The sequence below is a fragment of the Haematobia irritans genome, chromosome 1, assembly GCF_050003625.1.
Source record: "Haematobia irritans isolate KBUSLIRL chromosome 1, ASM5000362v1, whole genome shotgun sequence".
Lineage (NCBI taxonomy): Eukaryota > Metazoa > Arthropoda > Insecta > Diptera > Muscidae > Haematobia > Haematobia irritans.
In genome coordinates, this window is record NC_134397.1 from 155,724,174 (window position 1) to 155,750,459 (window position 26,286).

Below are 26,286 nucleotides of genomic sequence, written 5' to 3' on the forward strand. Positions count from 1 at the left end.
TAAGACGCAGCCGCGGTCAACATTTAAATGAAATTATCTTCAAAAAGTAAATGTCATGGACCAATCTAACGTTTCAAATAAAGAACCGATGAGATTTTGCAAATTTTATGCGTTTTTTTTTTTTTTAAAAGTTATCAAGCTCTTAACAAATCACCCTTTATATATATATATATATTTACGTTACACCATTTTTTTACCAACATTACTTTCATCTCTGGTAAATATTATTTAACTTGCAATTTGTAGTTTTTTCAATTTTTTTGGTTAAAATTTAATTTTCAATTTTGACTGCAGATTACTCAGAAGTACAACAAACTTTCAGGAAAAACATATTTTTAAAAATAACGTTATGAAAACTTGATTTCATAAAATTCGGTTAATATTTTAAGACGTAAGAATTTTTTTCTTGTTGTATCTTAAAAGATACAGTGCGCATTTAAGGGTTAATCAACATTAATTCAATTTACGGCCATTTTCATGTATCTCCGTTAGACTTTAACCCCCAGTTAACAGAAAGTTAAGTCGAAATATCTTCTCTCCGGTTAACTTAAACTGAATTTTTTTTAGCAGTTAAGTTCCTAACTGGCATATGGAATATATAGACAAGATGACAGACATGTCCATAGTACGATTTAAAAGTTCGCTAGCTAACGTAGCACTAACGGAGCTTCCAGAAAATGGGGGTTAATTTAATAAAATTTATTTTGTTATTTTTTACACATATATTTTTAATTGACGCATGTTCTATATAAAACCTTTATAATTATAAAAATCCTTTGAACACAATTGTGACGCCATTGTCTTTGATCATATCTACTAAAATCGTATGACAGCTAAGCTGTTGCATTTAGTTTTTGTTTTTTGTTCGCTTGTCCATAGTAGCCATCTCTAACATTTGGCCTGAGGAGGCAAAAAAGAAGCACAAAGTTTTTTTTTGTATTGGAACACTCTTTTCATGGAATCTCAGCCCACATGGGGGTATACAAAGAGAACAACTTTTTTTGTATGGTGTGCGCTTTGTGAATATTATATTTATTTTGATTAAATGAAAACAAAAACCAATTTCGATTACTTTGATATTTATTATTAACATTATATACCAATTGCTCTTTGTTGATTATATGGTGGTCAATAAAAAAAATCGTATGGCTGTCTGTTAGGTGATGGATTTAAAGATTAAAATGATTTTATTAAAAAAAAAAAAAAAGATAGCGAGAAAAATGTATATTTTAAAATTTCCAACATCATATTTGTATAATGAAAAATATTTCTTTGCAATATTTGCATATTTTTAATATTATTTAATTTACGTTGAAATTATATAGAAAATATATTTTTCCCAAATTTTTTATGATTTCTTGCCCATGTGGAAAATCATAAATAATAATCTTGTTATTCTTTTTATGCATATGATCAAAATTTAGATTCCTTTGATTTATGGTGTCTAACTTAAGCATCAAATTGGATAACAAATGTCTTCAATTTGTGTCCATAAATCATTTGTACCCTAAGAAATTATTCAACCATTTTATTATTTTAACCTAAAGTCAAATGCTATTGCTATGAACGTATGGTTGGAGGACAAAAATTAAAAAAAAACACAGGTATAGTAAACGACATACTCTCAAGAAGATAAAGGAAAACGGAAAACCTAAAATCACTTCTGTTTCCTAAACAGATATTTTTTCATATATGACAAAATATTGAAGGAATATGCTTTAAAGGTATAATTATCAGTATCCTACAAAAGTGACCAAAGAGGAGTGGAAAAATAAAAATGTAGCCAAAAATGTTCTACAATCTGATTTGTTGGATTTCTCCCCCAAAATAGTTATGTTTTTGGATATACAAGGTGGGTGCTATGTAATGCAACAAAACTCAATAAAATTTTGTAGTGAGGCCAAAGATTTCACGTCCTTAAAATTTTGCTTAGCATAGAAGATGCATTTCTCCGGTGTACAGTTTTTTTCCTTTGCCAAAAGTCGATGAAATTTTTAAGGAAGTCGTTTTGTCCTTATAATAAAGTAATTCGACTTAAAACTGACTGGGTGTCTTTACATGAATGAAAATTTCGTTTGATTAAGGTCAACTTGAAATTCTGCAAATTTTTCAAAATAAATGAAACCGTCTTTACATTTGTAGACTTTTGGTCTTTTGACTAACAGGTTGGCTGATAAGTCCCCGGTCTGACAAAGAAAAACACATTTTTTTTGTCAAAATTCGTTTTTATTATTCAACATAGTTCCCTTCAAGAGCGACACAACGATTATAACGACCTTCCAATTTTTTGATACCATTTTGGTAGTACTCCTTCGGTTTTGCCTCAAAATAGGCCTCAGTTTCGGCGATCACCTCTTCATTGCAGCGAAATTTTTTCCCTGCGAGCATTCTTTTGAGGTCTGAGAACAAGAAAAAGTCGCTGGGGGCCAGATCTGGAGAATACGGTGGGTGGGGAAGCAATTCGAAGCCCAATTCATGAATTTTTTGCCATCGTTCTCAATGAATTGTGGCACGGTGCGTTGTCTTGGTGGAACAACACCTTTTTCTTCTTCATACGGGGCCGTTTTGCCGCGATTTCGACCTTCAAACGCTCCAATAACGCCAAAAAACTCGGGTGTATTACGAGTTAACAGTTGCAAACACCGCTCAGAGTCATCAACACGTTGCTGTTTTTGGTCAAATGTGAGCTCGCGCGGCACCCATTTTGCACAGAGCTTCCGCATATGCAAATATTGATGAATGATATGAGCAACACGTTCCTTTGATATCTTTAAGGCCTCTACTATCTCGATCAACTTCATTTTACGGTCATTCAAAATCATTTTGTGGATTTTTTTGATGTCTTCGTCGGTAACCACCTCTTTCGGGCGTCCACTGCATTCACCGTCCTCCGTGCTCATTTCACCACGCTTGAATTTTGCATACCAATCAATTATTGTTGATTTCCCTGGGGCAGAGTCCGGAAACTCATTATCAAGCCAAGTTTTTGCTTCCACCGTATTTTTTCCCCTTCAGAAAACAGTATTTTATCAAAACACGAAATACCTTTTTCCATTTTTTTGCTAACAAAAGTTGCTTCACAAAAGACGCTCTATCTCACAAACTAATTGACTTACAGACGTCAAATTTTGACACGAATCATTTGAAGGTTGGTACGGGGACTTATCAGCCAACCTGTTATAAAGCAAAAAAGCATTAAAAAATAGGAGATGAATTTCAACACTTTATTTCAAACTTTATCTTTTAACACTTTATTTTAAAAAATAGAATAATTTCTACTTGAGGTCGAGTCTAATTTTGGAAATTTAAGTTGCGTTAACATTTTGTTAAAAGAATGTGATAGCACATGAAGAAAAAAGCTGAAAAACGACTATATTAAAATTTATTTCCCAGAATCATGTACGCAAAATTTCAATTTAAAAGAGAATTGTGTCTAAAAGGCATCCTTAGCTATCTTTGGCACGAATTATGACCTTCAAAGACATCAAGCGCTGCGGTATTTTGACCCATTCCCGACAATTGCGTTTTGAGATGATTTTGTATTTTTTAATGCCAGCCTTACTGTTCAAAATGCCCTTGCGCAAAAGTCCAATGGATTAAGATCGGGAGATATTTTTGTGGAATTTTGCGATAGAAATGAAGCGATGAACCTCCTTTTTACGCCATTCTTGGTTGACGCATAGTGAGTGCGATGGTGCTGAGTCCTGTTGGAAAGTCCATGGTATGCGGCCGAAATGTTTTTCTGCCTAAGGCCCCACACGGTCGATGAAGCGGTCGGTTACCAACTGCAGCGTCTGAGTTCTGTTGGTCAATCGAAGATATAAATTTTCAGTAGACCTCTTTGGCAAGTAAACTCGATCATGCTGTTTGCTCAATTTGGAATGGCTTCTTATCGAAGAAAAATGGCTTTTGGAATCTTGTAACGATAAAATTCCAATACATATCAGCCACACGGTATTATTCTATATATGCCCAGCAAAAATTGTGTAAGCAGTTGATGTGAAAAACTGCTTATCAATAACATTTGCTTTGCATCTCCATTTGCTGGGTAATAAAAAGTTACCATCAACGAACAATTTCGGCTAACAATATCAGATTTTCGTGAGTTCCCAGCAAATATTTTAGGAAGTTCTTCCCAACTCTTTCACTTTTATGTACATCAAAAAATATTCTTCAAAGATAGACATAATTTCATGTTATTTTGAGGTGATATATAAAAATCCTTTATTCTACGTAAAAAATATTGAGGGAAAATAAAATAATGGAATTATCCACAAAAAATTGTGTCGATTAATTTTTTTACAGGCTTGGAATTTGCCATATAATATGTGCTAGGATTGTCCTGCACAGAAAAGAAAATTACGTAGTTAAAGGTGAATACTATGTTCGTATTTTTCCCCAAAATTATTTAAAAAAGTAACCGTGAAAACAGCTTGAAAACTGAACATAGTACTAAGCTTAGCACAGAACAAAAAAATATTTTTTGTCTTCAATCACGATATTAATTGATCCAATTAATCACACAAAAAAAATTCTGATTCAATCACGAAATTAAGTGATCCAATAATTTTTTAATTGAAATGTCTTCATCCACAGAAATGATAGTATCAATTAAAAAATTAATTGAAGGTCAGTTAAAAAATTAATTGATCAAATTAAAAAATTAATTGATTCTATTAATTTTTGTGATTGATTTTTGCTTTAATTATTTAATTGAATATTAATTGAATAATTGAATTTAATTGAATATTTTTTAAAACTCATTTAAAATTTTAATTGAAAAAATTTTCGTGAAATTTTTTCCTATGATTTTTAATTGAAACTTCTTCAATCACAGAAATGATAGTATCAATTAAAAATTTCATTGGTACTATTTTGATTGATTTTTATTTCAATTAAAAAATTTTTTGAACCAATTAAATTTTTAGTTGATAATGTTTTACAATTCAATTAAAATTTTAATTGAAAAAATTGGGTGATTTGATGTGTGTGAAGGCAACGCTAAATTTAACTTATTTTTATTACAAAAGAATTATTTGTTTATCGTTAAATATTATTATTGTTTTCGACATTTTCCACGTCCTAATGAAATTTTCTGCTTTTTTCTTAAGTATGCCTCAAACATTTTATGAACTTAACGTGGGTATATAGTTCAATGACCGTACACATAAGTTCATTATGCACTAAAGCAAACGAAAATTTTCTTACGATTCCCAAAAATAGTAAGAATGAACTACCCAGTAAAAAATTGGAAGTTATTCTAAAGGCACAACTTCCAAAACGTCCTCTCAAAGAAGTTCTTTATGTGCAGCTAAAATAAAGAACTTCTTTGAGGAAGTTCTTTTAATTCAATTTTTTATAACTCGCTTTTTCATATTTTTAATGTAAAATTTAAATTTTTTGTTTCAAATAAGTTAAAAATAGATTAAGAATTACTAAAATGGTAAAAATTGTTTAAATTTTTCTGAGAAAATGCCAAATCCACTCTAGAAAAATTGCGAATTTTTGAAAATATTTGATGCCAAACGTTCCACACAATGTATAGAATGTATTAAAACAAAAAAAAAAAAAACAAAAAAATGTTTAATTATTTATTTGCCAAAATAACACAAAATTTTTTAATTCAGATCCAAAACACTGAATTCGCATAACACCTTAAGAAGTGATGCAAATCCAACGGCTGTTAAAATGATGGACATGCGTCCTATGACAAGCCCATGTTAAATTCATCGCTTCTGCGCAAATTTTGCACCACAAAATAACACAAAATTTTTTAATTCAGAACCAAAACACTGAATTCGCATCACACCTTAAGAAGTGGTGCAAATCCAACGGCTGTTAAAATGATGGACATGCGTCCTATGACAAGCCCATGTTAAATTCATCGCTTCTGCGCAAATTTTGCACCACTTCCGGATCCAAAAAGAACATGTTCACTACTTTTTTGGCGACACTTTTTTTTTGCTGGGTACTGTAAGGTTAAAATGGTCTTAATTTGGCGCCAATGATTTTCTTATTTATATTTATTTCATTTTTCCTTCTTTAAGAGGGTATAATTTCCTAAAATGCAGTTGAAAAGCATAACAGGACATTAAATTTTCCTGGTTTTAATAACGCTTTGTGGATATATCAAATTGTGGAGTACAATTTAGTTAAATTTTCGCACGCGATAGTTCATTCCTCCTGTAAACCATTTTATTTTTTTTCGTTGCGTTTCGATAGAGGTAGAAGCCGAATATGTTAAAGAAAATTGTATTTTTCAAGTTTTTTTCTTTTTGTTCTCAAATGGAATCCTAAATACTTCACATCTGAAGGATGAATGACATCCAGACTATGACAAGCCCATGTAAAATTCATTGGTTCTGCACCGAGTTTGCACCATATTCGGAAAACGAACATTTTGAACTAAGTTTCCACCGAGCTTAAGATTGGTACTGAGTATTTCTTCTGAGTACACCCTTACAAAAAATCGCTTCTGTAACATATACTCCCAAACATATTTTGCTTCAAGCATATACATTTTTGGGTATTGCCCAAACATTTATATGTTTGATCTCTACCAATATATAATATGTTTGAAAGCATATTGGTCTAAACAATATATATTTGGGTAGTCTAAGTTCCAAACATTTTGTATTTTTGCATCCAAGTTCAATAATGTTGTCTTCCAAAAAACAATATGTTATTTTGTGAACATATAATATGTTTGGAAGCATTTTGAACCCAAAAATATTATATGCTTAAAAAAATTCTCCCAAACAATATTGTGCTCAAAATTTTATTTATTTATTTATATATTTACAATCATAATGAATTATGAAAATAAACAGGTAATATAGGTGCTAACAACATAGGTTTTCGACCTGAATGCTCAAAATTTTGTTTCTGCCCAATTGTATATTCCCCCACATCTTTCTCACTTCCACGAGATTTTTTAGTTCTTAGCACCTTTTTCTCTAATACAAACATTGTAGAAGAAATTATTCAATTGTATGATTTTTTTTATTTTAATTTTACCTTTTGCCGGACGGGGATTCGAACAGCGGACAACACAGTTTGTAAGGATCAAAGAAGTAGCTGATCAATTGCCCAAGGAAAAATAAAATGTTAATTTTGTAATAACAAGCAACAACCACCAACTTAATTCAATATCGCTCCCTGTTAAATAGCGCTCCAAGCTACTAAACACATATATGTTTATAGGCTATTTCTAAATTAATATATGTTTGCATCCAAGCATAATATATTTACAAACATTTTATGTCCCAAACATAATATGTTCTAACATATTAACATATATGTCCCAAACATGTTATGCTAGTTTATGAACATTATATGCTTGCACTCAAAAATATTGTGTTTAAAAATTTGTGTTCCAAACATATAATGTTTATAGCCAAACATATGAAAAACAGTCTTTTTCATCCGTGTAGATAAAATCACCCAATAGGTTTGATTTGTTCTGAAAATCATTTTTCCATGACATAAAATAAGCACAGACTTTGATATATTGATATATAAACTTCCACATTGTGTGTGTGAAAGATTCTTACTGGTTAGTTTTGTGTAACATTTTTTGTTTTTATGGACATATATACACGCTCACAAAAAATCGCTTCTGTAACATATACTCCCAAACATATTTTGCTTCAAGCATATATATTTTGGGTATTGCCCAAACATTTATATGTTTGATATCTTCCAATATATAATATGTTTGAAAGCATATTGGTCTAAACAATATATGTTTGGGTAGTTTAAGTTCCAAACATTTTGTATTTTTGCATCCAAGTTCAATAATGTTGTCTTCCAAAAAACAATATGTTATTATGTGAACATATAATATGTTTGGAAGCATTTTGCACCCAAAAATATTATATGCTCAAAAAAAATTCTCCCAAACAATATTGTGCTCAAAATTTTATTTATTTATTTATATATTTACAATCATAATGAATTATGAAAATAAACAGGTAATATAGGTGCTAACAACATAGGTTTTCGACCTGAATGCTCAAAATTTTGTTTCTGCCCAATTGTATATTCCCCGACATCTTTCTCACTTCCACGAGATTTTTTAGTTCTTAGCACCTTTTTCTGTAATACAAACATTGTAGAAGAAATTATTAAATTGTATGATTTTTTTATATCAATTTTACATTTTGCCGGACGGGGATTCGAACAGCGGACCACACAGTTTGTAAGGATCAAAGAAGTAGCTGATCAATTGCCCAAGGAAAAATAAAATGTTAATTTTGTAATAACAAGCAACAACCACCAAATTAATTCAATATCGCTCCCTGTTAAATAGCGCTCCAAGCTACTAAACACATATATGTTTATAGGCTATTTCTAAATTAATATATGTTTGCATCCAAGCATATTATATTTACAAACATTTTATGTCCCAAACATAATATGTTCTAACATATTAACATATATGTCCCAAACATGTTATGCTAGTTTATGAACATTATGTGCTTGCACTCAAAAATATTGTGTTTAAAAATGTGTGTTCCAAACATATAATGTTTATAGCCAAACATATGAAAAACAGTCTTTTTCATCCGTGTAGAAAATATTGCATTATTTATATCAATGGGTCAGGAAATATACATAGATTATAATACAAATACCAAACAAACAAAAGAAAACTATTCGGATTTTGGATTTTTGTTCGTATAAAATAAAAGGTAGCAAAGGTATTCCATTCTTAAACCAGCACCAGGTGCTTCAGGTGTTTAAATCAAATTAAATTGACATTATTCGAATGAAATCTCGAATGGCCCAAGTGCCCAAGACTATAATCTCTCATTGGCTAGATATGAGCATTTTGTCTTCTTGCTACAAATGTCGATGGCAAAGAACATATGTCCATGCGAATGTCCAACAATTTTTGGACTTACTCGTCGTCTAACTAATTATGTATTGTCCATTCATAGTTTGGGAAACATGACACTTAATTTAAGTACACAAAAATAGCTCGTGAAGCCTAGTTAACATGGCATGGATGGAAGTTGTAGGTAAATGAAATGCGCATGCGCATGCGCAAATTACTTTACACACAACTTCAAACAACATTGGGGCAATACAAGAGACATCAGTATAGGCAGTAAAAAATATAAGTGTATTAAACAAATGCGACTGACAGAACACGTTTACAAAATTAACAAACAAACAACTGTAAATTGCCTTACAACAGAAAAATAAACAAACAAATAGCACAGAAAGTCGCTGAAAAAGATCAGAAATGTAACCCCCCCTCCAAAAAATTTAGCATCAAGAGACCAGACATAATGAAAACTGTCAATGAAGAAGACATAATGACAATGATACATGTACCAGAAATATATACGTGGTCTCATGCTTTCATTGCGAATGCATAAACAATGAAGTTCGAAGAGCCGAAAAGGGGAAATATCTTTACATTTAAATAAGAATATGAAGATTTGAAATATGTATATTTTAGAAGAGCAAAAAAAAATATTTTAATTTAGCTATACAAATTTTAAAATCTATCTTAATTTGTATTAACATTTTCGTTTTTTTATTTTTTTACAGGTAAGTGGCCAAATAAAAAAAATAATACAAATGTATAAACAAACAATGTGGTATGTAGAAAATGCTAATATTTAAATGGTCCAACAAATGAATTTTAAATTTCGCCCTTACGTAAAAAATTGTGTGCGGAATAGCTAGATAATTCAATTTGCATTAAAGTTAATTAAATTAATGTTTTTTATGATCGCCTGGTATCAATACACGCGGGACCAACTGGATGATTTTACATATTATTACAATTATACACCCACAAAAATCGCTTCTGTAACATATACCCTGAACACATTCTGCTTCAAGCATATATTTTCAGGATTGGTCCAAACAAAATATTGTTTGTATTGTTCAAATATATTATGTTTCACCTTAGGCATATACTGGTAGAAAAAAATTTAATGAAATTTTCTTTGTGTGTATACATTTTTAAGGTGCAAATTCCATTCTTTTACTTGCAGATCATACTCTCTAGGTCTCTGTTTCTAAATACACATATGTTTATAGGATATTTCTAAATTAATATATGTTTGCATCCAAGCATATTATATTTACAACAATTTTATGTCCCAAACATAATATGTTATAACATATTAACATATATGTCCCAAACATGTTATGCTAGTTTATGACCATTATATGCTTGTGTTAAAAAAATTTTGGTTCCAAACATATAATTTTTATGTGAGTTAAAAAGTTTCTTTTTGTTTGCTATGTTAAATTTTTATAATTTATTATGATTTTTAATGCATTCTAACGCTTGTCTGAAACGTTTGACCTCAAATATTTTAAAAAATTCGAAAATTTTCTAAAATGGATTTAGCATTTTTCGGCAAAATTAAGATAATTTGTACAATTTTATTAATTCTTATTCTGTTTTTAAGCGATTTGAAACAAAAAAGCTATATTTACCCATTAAAAATATGAAAACAGCGAGTTATAAAAAATTGGGAGAACATGTTTGGAAGTGATTACAATGTTGTGTCTCGAGAACAACTTCCAAATTTATATTTAAATTAAATTAAATTAATTTATTTTTTAATTAAATTATTTTTATTAATTATATTCATTTAATAACTTTTTATACCCTCCACCATACGATGGGGGTATATTAACTTTGTCATTCCGTTTGTAACACATCGAAATATTGTTCTAAGACCCCATAAAGTATATATATATGTTATTCTGGGTCGTGGTGAAATTCTGAGTCGATCTGAGCATTTCCGTCCGTTCGTCTGTTGAAATCACGCTTACTTCCGAACGAAACAAGAAACTTGGCACAAGTAGTTGTTATTGATGTAGGTCGAATGGTATTGCAAATGGGCCATATCGGTCCACTTTTACGTATAGCCCCCATATAAACGGACCCCCAAATTTGTCTTGCGATTGCTCTAAGAGAAGCAAATTTCATCCGATCCGGCTGAAATTTGGTACATGGTGTTAGTATATGGTCTCTAATGACCATGCAAAAATTGGTCCACATCGGTCCATAATTATATATAGCCCCCATATAAACCGATCACCAGATTTGAACTCCGGAGCCTCTTGGAAGTCCAAAATTCATCTGATTCAGTTGAAATTTGGTACGTGGTGTTAATATATGGCCTCAAACACCCATGCACAAATTGGTCGAAATCGGTCAATAATTATATATAGGCCCCATATAAACTGATCCCCAGATTTGACTTCCGGAGCCCCTTGGAAGAGAAAAATTCATCCGATTCGGTTGAAATTTGGTACATGATGTTAGTATATGGTATCCAACAACCATGCAGGAATTGATTCATATCAGTCCATAATTATATATAGCCCCCATATAAACCGATCCCCAGATTTGACCTCCGGTGCCTTTTGGAGAAGCAAAATTTATCCGATGTGGTTGAAATTTGGTACGTTGTGGTAGTATATGATATTTAACAACCATGCGAAAAGTGGTCCATATCAGTCCATAATCATATATAGCCCCCATATAAACCGATCCCGAGATTTGGTTTTGGAGCCTCTTGGAGGAACAAATTTCATCCGAGTCAGTTGAAATTTGGTACATTGTGCTAGTATATGGCCTAGGTCCATATCGGCCTATAGTTATATGTAGCCCTCAGATAAATCGATCCCCAATCACACAAAAATTGGTCCATATCAAGTTCATTATTCTATATAGCCCCCATATAAGCGACCCCCATATTTCAATTCTGACTCTCTACGTACCGTGAAAAAGTCCAAGTCGATTCGTAATTATTTGTAGACTTACCATACATAACATATAACTAATATATACCACGTATGGACTAACATACAATTTAGAAAACGATGTTAAGAAATTTTAAGAAGTCGTAGAAGTTTCTACGCAATCCATGGTGGAGGGTACATAAGATTCGGCCTGTCCGAACTTACGGCCGTATATACTTGTTTTTTTTTTTTAATTTAATAAATTTTCGTGTAAATAAGATTAATATAAACAACAGAAATGATGGACAAAAGTAATTAAATGATGATGAACTAATTTAAATTAAGAATAAGTTATATATAAATAATATTGTTGTAATGCGAAAGATTTCTTATCGAATGCAAATTTTGTTTAGACGCTTTTTTCCTTGCCCAAAACTTGATCAAATTTTTAATGTAGTCGTTTTGTGACTATAGTCTTTACATAAAATAAAATTGGGTTGACTTAGGTCGAATTCTTCAAAATTAATGAAATCTTCAAAAAAATCCTTAATTTGTATATATTTTGTATATTGACTACAAAATAAAAATGTGTTCAAAAATAGGAGATTTCCTTTAACACTTTATTTTAAACATGGTTATTACTTAAAACTTGCTACTTTTTACTTGAAGTCGAGTCTGAATTTGGTTGCCATTAATACGTGTTTAAAGGACATTGAACATGAAGAAAGAAGTAAAAAACTGAATAAATTAAAACTTGTTTCCTACACTGAAAAAATATTTACGTGATATTAAAAGAAAATATTGAGGACAAATTTCGTTAAAATAACGAAATTTTAATTACAATAAAGTTTATAACGAAGCGAAATTTTAATTACAATAAAGTTTATAATCATAGCTTCAAAATTTTTTTTCTTTAAACTTAGGACACAAATTTTGGAAATTTTGCATCCCTCCGTTGAAGTCGCATGTCTAAGGCAAATTTTCCTTAAAGTAAAGAAACATACATTTAATTTAAAGAAATCGTCCTTAAATTAACTGAAATATTGAGCCTTTAGATTTAGTAAGATAAAACGATTAGAATATAGGCTAAGACTTATTTTGAGGATTTGGTATCTTTTGATTAAAGTTTTTTTGTTTTGGAACTAAGAAAACATTTTTTACTTTGAAGTATACATTATAATTTTTATACCCTTCACCACTACAGTTCAAGCCCGATCGTCCTCAAATTTGGTATAGGGTCTTTTTTCGAGACAAAGACAATCGCTATTGATTTTGGAAAACATCGGTTCAGATTTAGATATAACTGACATATATAGTTATCACCGGTCGGGTGTTTATCAACCGATCTTATTTAAATTCCGTATATCCGAATATTTTATGAGTTTCAAAAAACTTGCAAAATATCAGCCAAATCGGTTTAGATTTAGATATAGCTCCCTTATATATCTTTCGCCCGATATGTACTTATATGGTCCCAGAAGACAGAGTTTTACCCTGATTTGCTCACAATTTTGTACAAGAAGTACAATTTATATTATCGTCAATTGTGACAAATCGGTTCAGATATTAGATATAGCTCCCATATATATCTTTCGGCCGATTTAGACTCATATGACCACAGAGGCCAAAGTTTAACTCTGATTTATGTGAGGCTATGCACAGGGAGTAGAAATAATATTATAGCTATTCATGCCAAATTTAGCATGTGCTAAAATTTAGGTTGCATTATCTCCCATATTAGGTCAATATTTGGTTCATTGTACCCAAAATAACATTAATTATAACTTATTCTTATTTAAATTAATTCAATATGATTCAATTTAATGTATCTTAATTTTAATTTTAGTTCCTTAAAATTTTACTTAATTTAATTCATTTTTAATATAAAAACAATTATAAAAAAATTATATAAAAAAATATAAAAATATAAATTTATTTAAATAAAAAATAATTAAACAAAAAATGAATTTTACTAATCTAAAGATTTCAAAAAGGTCACACGCTCCACAATATTGGCGTATTCAATTGATGTTTATTTGTTTTTTTTTTAATTACCCATGCTTCTCTATGTCCAAATGTCCAAGAAGGCGGAGTTGAAATATAGAAAAGAACAAAATAAATCACAAAAATATAATTTACTTTTTAACCCGATCATTTTTCATATTCATACCAATGCCACACGAAGAGATTAAAATAACCCACAATTATCGGCGAACTTTGTTTAGTATCTTGTTAACAGGTGCTGTGGTTCATATGGAAAATTGAAAATGGAAACAAAACCAGCCAAATAGAAATAATAGCCAGTGTATATGTATGCATATGAATAATAGACTAGTTTCTAAATGGCATAACTAAGATCTTGGCAAATTGTTTTAATTTTTTTTTCTACATAAGGTCTATGGGCTATAATTTCAAATTAATATGTTTGAATAAATTTAAGGGTATAACTAAGACAACAAATATAATTTTATTGCATTGGATAAAGTCACCAATTGCCTAAACATCTAAGTTCTGTGTTGGCATTTCCAATAGCTACCAAATTATCTTATTTATTAGACGATTTGTAGTTTTCTTTATTTGGAACTATGAAGACACGATCAGAAATTGATCATCGCCTTCTTTGGATGTAAGCAACAAACATTTTTAGAGTTTGTGACAAACTAAAAGATACAAATAAAAAAAAAAAACTACAACAGACGACAATAAATAAAGTAGACAAGAACTAGTTAACAATTAATAAAACACTATGTTTATTTTGGTGCTTAAATATTTTGGTAGTAGTTTTTTTTCATCTGCGCTCCATCTCTTCCTCTCGAAGTATAAAGATTGTCCAATTTTAAAAAATAACTGCCGTTTATTGGTGTTATTGCTTCTGACTTTGCAATACATCTTGTTCAACTTAGTTGACCCTCATTGAAGATTGCCATAGGCGATAGCTTAGTTAGTATGTTAGTAAACTGGTGGTATCTATAAAGCTATTGGTGTTTTACTTTAGCAAAATGGGTTACTTAAATCCAACGGCTGTAGACCATGAATGGATATTTCACTACTATTACCAATCGTCTATGTTTTTGTCCCAAGAACCTAAAAGTTCCATCGACAGATAATTTGTTGCTTGATGTTATAAACACTTCTGTTTGCTTATTGGGAAAAACTGGGATTTTTTGGTTTCAACTTCGTGGTTACTTTATGAGGATCACGTTTTGCAATTTTGGGTCATAATGTTATTTTTTTTATTAAAGAGGAATACATGATAGCTTATTTAAGTCGAAGGGTTAAATTGCTGAATTTATTTTTAAAAATCCTTTCCTTATTGGGATTGAATAGTAATGTCTTTATAATTTTTTTTAGTCAAATTGTGTATAACTGTCTAAAAAAATTTTTGAAATTCTTGTGGTGATTGTTATTGGCAAGAGGCGATTTTTGTTTCGGTCGTCAACCATATATTCTAGGGATAAAGTTCTACACTTAAAAAAAATGAACGATGTAACGAACGAATGTAAAATTTAGGAAACTAAATATACACAGTGTTATGGACACATTTCTTTAAACTGAAGGAATTATAATTAAAAGAAAGATGATCGTCTTTGTTTAATCTTATTTTTTTAAATATATGTTATTCTTTTAAATGTACACCCCTCCATTTCATATAACATATCTATGAAATATGAGATATGTGTTTTTTTTTTAAATAATGAAATAGAGTTTTGGTTTAAAGAAAAATAAAAACAAGTATATATTGCCGTAAGTTCGGCCAGGCCGAATCTTATGTAACCTCCACCATGGATTGCGTAGAAACTTCTACCAAGGACGATCATCCACATCATTGCGGCCGATGGCAAGGCATCTTAAAACTTCCTAACATCATCTTCTAAATTGTACGTTAACATAGTCCATGCGGGATATATATTGGACAAAAGAAAGGTCGATTAAATACGTATATATTCAGTTCTTGACTATATATAGGGAAGAATTAATTACGAACCGATATTGACTTTTGTGCGGTAATTATAGAGACAGAATTGAAATATGGGAGTCGCTGTTTTTTTGGGGGCTATATACAATTATGAACACGAGTCTACCAGATTTTTTACTGTTTGGTAGATTGGTATTTTTTACTGTTTGGTAGAAGATTTTGCAAAATATTCCTCTCCAACTAAGATCTGCTTCATACATTTTCTAAATAAATACCATTTTGACAAAATTTTCTACAGAAATAAAATTCTGACAAAATTTTCTATAGAAATAAAATTTTGACAAAATTTTCTATAGAAATAAAATGTTGACAAAATTTTCTATAGAAATAAAATTTTGACAAAATTTTCGATAGATATAAAAGTTTGACAAAATTTTCTATAAAAATTAATTTTTGACCAACTTTTCTATAAAAATAAAATTTTGACAAAATTTTCGATAGAAATAAAATTTTGACAAAATTTTCTATAGAAATAAAACTTTGACAAAATCTTCTATAGAAATAAAATATTGACAAAATATTCTATAGAAATAAAATTTTGACAACATTTTCTATAGAAATAAAATTTTGACAAAATTTTCTATGGATATAAAAGTATGACAAAATTTTCTATACAAATAAATTTTTGACCAACTTTTCTATAAAAATAAAATTTTGACAAAATGTTGACAAAATTTCCCAAAGAAATAAAATTTTGACAAAATTTTCGATAGAACAAAAATTTGACAAAATTTTCTGTAAAAATTAATTTTTGACCAACTTTTCTATAAAAATTAAATGTTGACAAAATTTTCGATAGAAATAAAATTTTGACAAAATTTTCTATAGAAATAAATTTTTGACCAACTTTTCTTTTGGCAAAACTTTCTATAGAAATAACATTTTGACAAATTTTCTATAGAAAAAAAATTTTGACAAATTTTCTATAGAAATAAAATTTTGACAAAATTTTCTATAGAAATAAAATTTTGACAAAATGTTCTATAGAAATAAAATTTTGACAAAATTTCCCATAGAAATAAAATTTTGACAAAATTTTCTATAAATATATACTTTTGACCAACTTTTCTAAAAAAATAAAATTTTGACAAAATTTTCGATAGAAATAAAATGTTGACAAAATTTTTTATAGAAATAAAATTTTTACAAAATTTTCTATAGATATAAAAGTATGACAAAATTTTCTATACAAATAAATTTGTGACCAACTTTTCTATAAAAATAAAATTTTGACAAAATTTTCGATAGAAATAAAATTTTGACAAAATTTCCCAAAGAAATAACATTTTGACAAAATTTTCGATATAAATGAAATTTTGACAAAATGTTGACAAAATTTCCCAAAGAACTAAAATTTTGACAAAATTTTCGATACGAAAAAATTTTGACAAAATTTTCTATAGAAATAAAATTTAAACAAAATTTTATATAGAAAATTTTGACAACATTTTATATAGAAATAAAATTTTGACAAAAATGTCTATAGAAATAAAATTTTGACAAAATTTTCTATAGAAATAAAATTGTGACAAATTTTCTATAGAAATAAAATTTTGACAAAATTTTCGATAGTAATAAAATTTTCGATAGATATAAAAGTTTGACAAAAATTTTTATAAGAATAAATTTTTGACCAACTTTTCAAATTTACAAAAATACAATTTTGACAAAATTTTCGATAGAAATAAAATTTTTACAAAATTTTCTATAGAAATAAAATTTTGACAAAATTTTCCAAAGAAATAAAATTTTGACAAAATTTTCGATAGAAAAAAATAAAATTTTGACTAAATTTTCGAAAGAGAAAAATTTTGACAAAATTTTCTATAGAAATAAAATTTTAACAAAATTTTATATAGAAATAAAATTTTGACAAAATTTTCTATAGAAATAAAATTTTGACAAAATATTCTGTAAAAATTAATTTTTGACCAACTTTTCTATAAAAATAAAATGTTGACAAAATTTTCGATAGAAATAAAATGTTGACAAAATTTTCTATAGAAATAAATTTTTGACCAACTTTTCTATATAAATAAAATTTTGACCAACTTTTCTATAAAAATAAATTTTTTACAAAATTTTCGATAGAAATAAAATTTTGACAAAATTTCTATGGAAATAAAAGTTTGACTAAATTTTCTAAAGAAATAAAATTTTGGCAAAATTTTGTATAAAAATAAATTTTTGACCAACTTTTCTATAAAAATAAAATTTTGACAAAATTTTCGATAGAAATAAAATTTTGACAAAATTTCTATAGAAATAAAATGTTGACTAAATTTTCTATAGAAATAAAATTTTGACAAATTTTCTATAGAAATAAAATTTTGACAAAATTTTCTATAGAAATAAAATTTTGACAAAATTTCCCATAGAAATAAAATTTTGACAAAATTTTCTATAGAAATAAAATTTTGACAGTGTGTTCAAAGGTTTGCTTATTTTCTCCTCACCACGCTACACATTATCATCCGCAGATCCTATTCGACACAGATGTATCATCAACTCTGGGTGATTGATCACGATTTCCACGGCTTTCCAACTCTTAACGGCATCAGCCGTCCTACAATGGTTAGCATGCCCGCCTTGGCCATGGGCTCAATTTCAGTTTCGGTAAAAAATTTTCAGCGATATTTTAACCTTTCGCAGTAATGATGTTGACATTTATGAGTTCTCTAAGTCTGAAAAAGCTAGATCCCTTGTTATTGAGTTAAACATAGAATCGGGACGTACTCAATGATAAGAGAGACGTTCGCAACCTGTCTACACGGATGAAAAAGACTGTTTTTCATATGTTTGGCTATAAACATTATATGTTTGGAACACACATTTTTAAACACAATATTATTGAGTGCAAGCATATAATGTTCATAAACTAGCATAACATGTTTGGGACATATATGTTAATATGTTAGAACATATTATGTTTGGGACATAAAATGTTTGTAAATATAATATGCTTGGATGCAAACATATATTAATTTGGAAATAGCCTATAAACATATATGTGTTTAGTAGCTTGGAGCGCTATTTAACAGGGAGCGATATTGAATGAAGTTGGTGGTTGTTGCTTGTTATTACAAAATTAACATTTTATTTTTCCTTGGGCAATTGATCAGCTACTTCTTTGATCCTTACAAACTGTGTGGTCCGCTGTTCGAATCCCCGTCCGGCAAAAGGTAAAATTAAAATAAAAAAAATCATAAAATTGAATAATTTCTTCTACAATGTTTGTATTACAGAAAAAGGTGCTAAGAACTAAAAAATCTCGTGGAAGTAAGAAAGATGTCGGGGAATATACAATTGGGCAGAAACAGAATTTTGAGCATTCAGGTCGAAAACCTATGTTGTTAGCACCTATATTACCTGTTTATTTTCATAATTCATTATGATTGTAAATATATAAATAAATAAATAAAATTTTGAGCACAATATTGTTTGGGAGAATTTTTTAAGCATATAATATTTTTGGGTGCAAAATGCTTCCAAACATATTATATGGTCACATAATAACATATTGTTTTTTGGAAGACAACATTATTGAATTTGGATGCAAAAATACAAAATGTTTGGAACTGAGACTACCCAAACATATATTGTTTAGACCAATATGCTTTCAAACATATTATATATTGGTAGAGATCAAACATAAAAATGTTTGGGCAATACCCAAAAATGTATATGCTTGAAGCAAAATATGTTTGGGAGTATATGTTACAGAAGCGATTTTTTGTGAGGGTGTAGGGATCCATCTAGAACTGACCGTAGATGAACCACTAGACATCCAAGCTTAATTGAAAGCTATATAAATTAAATTAATTTGAGTTTAATTTTCTATACGAGATAAATATTTTCCAATGGTGGTTATATCCATAGCAATTTACACAAATTTCCTAATTGCCCAAAATTGGTCATACAAAGTTTCCTAGATTCATACATAATCTATGTAAGTTTCTGACAGCCTGATCATAACACAGTTTATTTTTAATTGGGACATTTCATTTTTCCCTCATTTTTTCGTAAAAAAGATATTCGTTAACTATGTAGTTAATTAGAAAAAAATTTAAAAAATGCAATAGGTGTAAATGGCTACTTCTGTTATAATAAACAAATTATTTCTTTTAATTAAGCAAAACATTTTCTTCAACTCATAATTATTGAAGTTTATCACGTCATGTTGTTGGACAGTACTTGTGCTTTTTGTTTGCTTTAGATTTTTTCTTTACTATAGCAGCATAAGTAAAAAATAGACAATGTATATATGTATTGTATAGCAATAGTATATGGCGAAAACATTTTTAGAAAAGAAAACAAAAAACATAAATATTTATTTTAATTTTACATTGTTACGATGTTATCAGTTTCTTTGCTTGCTCATTGGCTATTGCTATTCTGAGCAGCGCTAGCCAAGACCAAATACCAATAAAGCCAAAATAAACTCACTTGACGACATGCAAAAATGACCCAGTTTGTTTTAGGTATCCAACACCAATCTGCTACTTACCTAGAAAAAAATATAAGAAAAATATATAAAAAAACAGCACGTTTAACATTATAAAAGAGCTGAAGTTCTTGAAACAAAAGCAAATGAATTAAGATAAGAGTTAGGGTACATTAAATAAAAAAATTCAAATAATATCAAATTGCTAAGATAACACTTGAATTAATTAAATTTCAATTTGTCTAACTTTCAATTCACTAAAATTGATTTTATTGCAGCGTAAGCCTGTGTTTTAATATAAGTAAATTATATGACGGAAAATTTACTTGGATATCAAGCTTTTGACTTTCACTTAAGGATTTTGGTATTTATTTTGAACCAAAGATGTCGCTCTTTATTATAAAGACATATTATAGGACATGGCAGAGGTACTTTCCTTTAAGTTTTGACGTTTGTGGGTCCCTAGTGGGTCCACGGGCTGACCTGTAGGCGTTGAATGTTTTTCACCTCGGGGGGTAAGGGGTGATACGGTCAAAATTTGGTCAATATAAACTTGACGTATTTCTTTCAATTTTGCATTTTAAAAACCTGAACACCCCTCATTTTGAAGGTGTGTGTGTAGAATGTTGATCCTATTTTGATTTTGGAATTCACTCTTCAGTTGTCAAAATGCCGTCCAAACAAGAAGAGCAGCGTATCAAAATTTTGCTCGCGCATCGCGAAAATCCGAGCTACTCGCACGCAAAGCTGGCAAAATCGCTAAAAGTTGCCAAATCAACCGTTACAAATGTAATTAAAGTGTTTGGGGAACGTTTGTCGACAGACAGGAAGTCTGGATCGGGGGGAAATCGAAAACCGGAAGCCGCTGAGACGACAAAGAGAGTTGCCGGTAGTTTTAAAGGAAACCCTAACCTCTCTCTCCGAGATGCCGCAAATAAGCTGGGTGTATCGTCTACAACCGTGCATCGAGCCAAAAAACGAGCCGGACTATCGACTTACAAGAAGGTAGTGACTCCAAATCGCGATGATAAACAAAATACGACGGCCAAAGCGCGATCCCGGAGGCTGTACACGACGATGCTAACGAAGTTTGACTGCGTGGTAATGGACGACGAAACCTACCTCAAAGCCTACTACAAGCAGCTTCCGGGACAGGTTTTATACGGCAAAAGGAAGGGGAAAGGTAGCAGATATTTTCAAGCACATAAAATTGTCAAAGTTCGCAAAGAAATATCTGGTTTGGCAAGCCATCTGTACCTGTGGCTTGAAAAGCAGCATTTTCATAGCTTCCGGGACTGTCAACCAAGAAATTTACGTGAAAGAGTGTTTAAATAAACGTCTGCTGCCTTTCCTGAAGAAACACGGTTGTTCCGTACTGTTTTGGCTGGATTTGGCATCTTGCCATAACGGTAAAAAGGCCATGGAGTGGTACGCCGCCAGCAACGTGCAGGTGGTTCCCAAGGACAAGAACCCTCCCAAACCGCCAGAGCTCCGCCCAATTGAGAAATACTGGGCTATTGTCAAGCGGAACCTAAAAAAGACCAAAAAAACTGCTAAGGACGAGCAGCAGTTCAAGGCAAAGTGGCTTTCTGCGGCGAAGAAGGTGGACAAGGTGGTTGTATAAAATCTGATGGCAGGTGTCAAGCGTGAGGCCCGGCAATTCGGATTTGGAAAAGCGAAAGCCTAACTGAATATTTTTCCTGAATTGTATACTAATTGAACTTGAAAAAGAAATTTAATTTGATTTTTTAAATAAACGATTTCACCGATTTACACGCGTTTTCCCTTGACCAAATTTTGACCGTATTACCCTTTATGAAATTTGTTGTAGCTTTCAAAAACGCAATTATGAACCGATTTCGATGATTTTTTCTTTGCTGAATAGAACTTGTAAAACCATCCAAAAGTGTGCCATATTAGATACTGACAAAATACTGACAGCTGACAGATTTCTTCCAGTGACAGTTAATTTTATTGTTTATAAGCTTACAAAGGGATTTTGATCTATTGCAAAATAATGTTATTCGTAGTGGAATTTAAATGTGATGGTGTGATTGTTTTATATTTGGGTGCAAAACCCCAAGTGTATATAGTTAGATCCGTACTGCATTTAAATGTGAATGAAGCTTTTGTTTCTCGTACCATACCGGCAGTGTTGCAAAACGTCAAAAAAGTGGTCAGAAAGCGGCAACAACACCAGAAATAATCCGAAAAGTTACCTACATTCCAACAGAACTCAGCACCATTACGCTCAGCTCGCGTCAACCAACAATGCCTTCAGAATGAGGTTCCTTGCCTCATTCCTACCGCACAATGACCACCAAAATCTCTGGATCTACAATTACCAAAGTGTCGATCATCTCAAGATGACACTTCGCCGGGAATGGGACAAAATAACGCAGAGCCACATTCGTTCAGCATGTGATGGCTTTGTCGGCCGTAAAGAATTTTCGAAATCATACGAGTAAAAAAAATTTACAAGTACATTTTAGTTCAATTTTTCACGGAGTAGTTCACATTAATAGACAAAAGCTCTTTAGTCACGAGAACGCCCTGAATCATACCTCTTCCCCCGCCACATCGAAGGTTAGGTTTAGGTGGCAGCCCGATGTATCTGGCTCACTTAGACTATTCAGTCCATTGTGATACCACATTGGTGAACTTCTCCCTTATCACTGAGTGCTGCCCGATTCCATGTTAAGCTCAATGACAAGGGACCTCCTTTTTATAGCCGAGTCCAAACGGCGTTCCACATTGCAGTGAAACCACTTAGAGAAGCTTTGAAACCTTCAGAAATGTCATCAGCATTACTGAGGTGGGATAATCCACCGCTGAAAAACTTTTTGGTGTTCGGTCGAAGCACCCGGAAAAAAATCCCCAATTTGAATAGAAATTTGTATGAAAAAAAACTAATTGGCTATGCTGTAGAATAATTTAATTTAAAATTTGAAAAAATAAAATTTGTGTTATGCCAGATTGTGAGTCACAATAAGATCAAGATTTTAAAACAGGAAAGCAGGAGGTGGTTAAGCAAAATAGCATCTAACACACGTTGTGGTCTGAGTTAATTATGGCAACAAAAAATCATCGAATTTTTATCTTTTGCAAATCATCTCCTAAATGTTCGAGAAATACAAATGGGGCCTTAAAAATCGGTCGATATGAACCGTATTTGAACAGTATTTTCAACTTATCATTTGAAAATCTCATTAAAACCATATGTTTATTGTTTCTTCACAAAATAATTTATACTATGGAGCCTGGACACCTGTATAACCATATTCGTTTCGCCAGATCAAATAGAGGCATGTAAATCATTCCCCAAAGAATAAAGATTCTTCTATCGGAACGACCATTTTTCATATTCATCATCCGTCTGTGGAACTCTCTACCATCGAATTTGCAAACAATTAGCAATGCTAACACATTCAAAATAAAATTAAATAATTTCTTAAACTCCCAGTAAATAAAATATTTTGCACTTTGTTAACTGATGAGGGGGCAAAATTAGAGTCCTGATAAAAAGAATTAACAATAGTACAATATTGTCTTAGCCAAACAGAGTAAAATTCAAAATTAGCGCTTGAGTTTAATAAATAAAACATTGCTCGAGTTTCCAGACCAAATGCCATGGAATAAAGAGGAGCAAAGTTTTTATTTTTTTTTTTTATTTTGATGATTCGTTGTACTTATTTAAGCCCTATTTTAAGAGAATGTTGAAAAAGAGAATTTCATGTAAATCATGTTTCTAAACCTTTGATTTATTATACTGATTCCCATTTTCATGATGCTCTGTTTGTGCTACGTTAGCTAACGAACTTTTAAATCGTACTATGGACATATCTGTCATCCTGCCTATATATTCCATATGCCAGTTAGAAACTTAACTGCTGAAAATTTTTCAGTTAAAATTAACCGAAGAGAAGATATTTGCAATTTATTTTCTGTTAACTAGCACTTAAAACCTAATAAAGCTACATGAAAATGGCCGTGAATAGATTTCGAAAAATCCCCAAATTTCTGGAAATTTCGTAATCCGAAAATTTTGTCCCTATCCATGAACAAATATCTCCAATTTGGGGGAAATCCCCAATATTGGCCCAATTATCAGTTGAGTAAGGATTTCATCGCTTAAAACGTATTCTTCGGACGAGTTAAAAGAAGTAAACGACCACTGGGGCAATTGTATCGAGTTAACAGTAGACTTTGTTCTAAAAAAATGGCAATATTTTAAAAACGTTTGTCTACTTTTTCCACCATAGTTTTACTTTTTTCTTTTCGAATTGACAACAACACCTTTTTTTTTGAAAATGTATGCCAATGACAAATAAAACATAAATTCTGTGATTTTAACCCCTTAAAACCCACACCACCCCATTTGAAGCAATAGGAATATGTTGAACTGCATTATAGAACAGCCATAAATAAATAAATAAAACGCCTTAATACCATTTCTTGGTACGGTATTAATGAAATCAATTGTCGATAAAATCCGTCTTTTTATTTAAAAAAAAAGTAAGTTTCTATAACCAATCAACATAATCCAATCGATACGAATGGATTTTCTAACAAACAAAATAATAAAAATCGAACATTAACAAAATGATTGGATTTCTAGATCAGGTTTCGAGGAATAGGAAAACTATCAACAATTTTCAATGTAATGACTATAAGCCACCACACCCCTTCGCCAGCTGGCGCCAATAAAATCATATCCATATAATATCCTAAAATAAAAAGAGATAGACGAACATTGGGGAGTTCGCTTGGTGGAATTAATTCAAACGAACTTGAATTTATTTTTTTGTTTGTTTGTTTGTTACTTGCTGAAGACAACAAGTTCTTTGTTTGTTTTCGTTCATCGATAATAATTTAGTTGTTGCATGTAGAATAATTGTATTAATTGAGAAAAACAATATTGGTGTTAAACAGGTATTTTAACATATCAATTTTAGTTATTTAAAATTCATGAAATTCAAAAATATGTCCATTTTGAAGTTCAATGTGAAAATGTGGTTTATATGAATACTAATTTTCTTTGTTTTTGGTGCATATACTTGTACTTCCTCTGAACAATTAAGAATATGAAACATTTTTAATATTTTTTTTTAGCTATAGGCCAACACCCCGAATTGAATATAGTTCACTTCACTTGACATTCAATGATAAAACACTGAGAAGAGATTGTTTGAAAGTCGGTTGTACACTCAAGAAAAAAAAATACTTGTGGTTGTAAGTCACTCAAACCTTCAATATTGGTTTGTTCTTTACCCCTTAGTAAAGACCATTTAAACTTTAAAATTACCTGCACACAGAACGGGGTTCCCAAATGGACACATGTGTGCAGGATTTTACCGTTTGAGTTTCTTACCGCGGGTGAGGGAAACTCAATCCGGTTCGAAGGACCAAAATGTATAGAAATAATAATAACTTCATTGCTGCGTTATCAGCTACGGCTACACATGTAATGCGTTTTCATTTTATTATGCCATAAACCATATCTATCCTAAATACATATATCGCAGATAGTGCATGTTTAGAAATCTAAACACTTCCCTTAAGGATTTTGGTATTTATTCCGAGCCAAAGATACAGCTTCTTTAAAATAAAGACATTTTAGCGACCTATGTTGCTTTATATCTAGGATCAATAAAATCAAAATTAAGATAGAGATTCCATTTATCGAACTTTCATTCTCTTTTCACGGTATATTCATAGAGCTAATCACGTACAAACAAATGGCACTTTAAAAATCCAAATCAACGTACAAAATTTTTTATTAATTGCAAGAAAACTTTAAACGAAAAAGGCTAAATCCTCATAATAAGTCTTAGCCTATATTTGTAGGGCTTTTATCTTAAATTTAATGATTCAATATTTCAGTTAATTTAAGGACAATTTCTTTAAATCAAAAATGTGTTTCTTTACTTTAAGGAAAATTGGCCTTAGTTCAAAAATATACGACTTTAACCGCACACAAAAAATTTTTTTTCTGATTCAATCACGAAATTAATTGATCCAATTAATTTTTTAATTGAAATGTCTTTAATCACAGAAATGATAGTATCAATTAAAAATTTAATTGAAGGCCAATTAAAAAATTAATTGATACAATTAAAAAATTAATTGATACTATTAATTTTTG

The 26,286-nt window shown here is 30.4% G+C and overlaps 1 protein-coding gene and 1 long non-coding RNA gene across 3 annotated transcripts in view; one reads left to right on the forward strand and one right to left on the reverse strand.

Annotated features, from left to right (window-relative positions):
• LOC142242863 (uncharacterized) overlaps positions 1-26,286 on the reverse strand; it is a 252,367-nt gene that overhangs the window by 67,227 nt on the left and 158,854 nt on the right. The gene's annotated exons all lie outside the window — the stretch shown is intronic.
• Positions 1-26,286, forward strand: part of LOC142222058 (uncharacterized) — a 135,437-nt gene that overhangs the window by 36,626 nt on the left and 72,525 nt on the right. The gene's annotated exons all lie outside the window — the stretch shown is intronic.